This window comes from Bison bison, unplaced genomic scaffold (genome assembly GCF_000754665.1).
Source record: "Bison bison bison isolate TAMUID 2011002044 unplaced genomic scaffold, Bison_UMD1.0 scf7180017833537, whole genome shotgun sequence".
NCBI lineage: Eukaryota > Metazoa > Chordata > Mammalia > Artiodactyla > Bovidae > Bison > Bison bison.
In genome coordinates this window covers 6,735-9,181 of record NW_011472025.1, presented here as the reverse complement: position 1 = coordinate 9,181, position 2,447 = coordinate 6,735, and positions in this window count along the sequence as shown.

The following is a 2,447-nucleotide window of genomic DNA, read 5'->3' as shown; positions in this document are numbered from 1 at the left end:
ATTAACTACAAACATTTTTATAAAATATCCACAAGTTTAAAAGCAACACTAAACTGCACGTAGTTCAACATGGATCTTCAAGCCCTGGCTCTATATCCTCTGTACTACTCCGCTTCCCTCTTGTCTCTGTACCTTCCTTCATGCCGTACCTTCTGCACTTCTTCATTTCACCCTTTTCTCAATGCCTGCTCATTTGTTAAGACTCAGCTCAGGCCACAGATTCTTTGTATTCCCATAATAAACTATTACATCTATAAAATTACAGTTTTCTGATCATGTACTGTTTAACTTACTAAATTATTAACTCCTTGAGGGCAAGGGCTATGTCTTATTCATCTCTGTATCTCCAGTACCTAATGTATTTTATGGTAGGTGCTCAGTACAATGTTTGCTGAAAGAATAAATGAATGACTATAGGAAAAGGTAAACTTGGGATGTGAACAGAGAGTCCTCTGACTCCAAGTTCATTGTACTTTTTACTGAATCATAATCTGCTAAGTATACCAATAACATCAAAAATTGCCCATCAATTTACACAGTTGTTTTGCAGCCTAAATAAGTGAAAGTGATGTGCTCATTGGAGGTTCTCAATAAATGTTAATTTAATTTCACTTATTCTTTGGTTATATAGGTAGTAGGCTCCCCACTTTCATGCTCCCTCACTTTATATAGAGAATTATATCAGACAACTGGACATGGCCAACATTTCTTCAGTGATAAGCAATAAAGAGGAAAGTAAGGATAATGGCTGGCAGATGAGGATTGGAAATTTTTATTAAGGAAAAAAAAAAAAGAAAAACAACCTTCAACATAGTCTGTATCTTCAAATCTTGTAACCTTAAGAGTTTACCTCATGTTCTATCTCACACCATAAGAATTGTAAACAGAGAGAATGCCCAAATACGTGTGGGAAGTTCAATATGTTTGAAGAAGATGGAAGCCATTAGCTTCACAGAAGAGTGAGAATTTTGAATGAGAACCACATGGAATGCCCATGTTTAGAGCCCAAATTTCAGTTTCAACATCTGCTCTAAGCATGACAAAAAGGCAAGAAAAGGTAGAGCTGTGCAAGTTGATTCCCACCCCACCCCATCACATCCCAATCTCTAAAGTATTTCCGATGTGAGAAGGCTTACATTCTTCATCCAAGGATTTCCTCTCTAGCCCTTGCAGCAGGGGCTCATGCCTGGGGCCTCAGGCTCCACAAACATGACTTAAGTTATGATCAACTATGAAACTTTTCTAGCTCAGTTCTGGTTTGGTTTAGGAAAGACTTGAAAATATTGTCAAAAATATGAAAATATTACTGTAGTCAGGCAACACAAAAACAGTCCCACTAACTGCTGACATTTCAGACTCTTAATGGTCTCTCAAGCTCCATGAAGTATAGGTTCCTGCATGTCACCAGAGATGTTCCCAAAGTGTCAAGCGTGTATTCTTGCTAAAGAAATATTTTGCAACATCAAGTCTTTGGTCACTTTAGTGGTTAGGATGAAAAAGCCAGGCCTAAGAGCAAAGAGTCTCTGAAGAGAATTAGAAAGATGCATGGAATGAACTGTGTTCTAGGGCAGTGTTTTACACTACATTCCAGGCAGTGCCAGGTCCTGTGTGATATTAACAGATGTCCTTAGAAAAAGGATTTTTTGGACAAAAAGAGTTTGGGAAACATAGGGTCAAGGGAAAATAAACAGGTTTCTTCACTTAAGAGTTCTTACATCTTTGAATACACAAATGAGAAGAGTGACTCTCCAAAATGGGATATGCAATGCAGCATTTGGCCACAGAACTTTTTCTGAAAATACCTATCTCTTGTTGAATTAATGTTCTGGATTATAGTGTTTGGTAAATACTAAGGTTGTGGAAAAAGCTTGAGCTTTGTTATTCTTTCAGAACTGGGTTGGAATTTTAGTTCTAACGTTCAGTACCTGTGTGACCTTGAGCAAGTTACTCCACTTTTGAATGTTTTCATTTATGAAAACTGGGACTATAATATCTACCTCAAAAAAAAATGTAAGGAGGATTAAGTGAGATAATGCACAGTACTTAGCACAATGCCTCGAACATATAGGTACTCAAGAAATAGCAGCTATAATCATCACATTCATTTCTTATCACCATTATTATCTAGCCACATCTGTGTCTGACAGGCCTGCCAAAATAGCTTCAAACTAGGTCTGGCCTGAGGATTCAAATGTATATTTCGGACTGCTTTAGGAACCAAGTATAAGAAAAGAACTGGACTAGTTGTCCAGAGATGTAGTTCTATGACTTATTAGCTGTCTGACCTTGGGCAAAGCACTTCACCTGTCTGCATTTCTCTCTCCTTCTGCCAAATATAGACAAGGACTAGGTGACCTCTTACTCTAAAATTTTGTGAGCCTTGGCTCTAAAATGCTGTGAGATTTATAAATTTATTGCTGAAGAAATCTGTGATACAGGTTAAATCC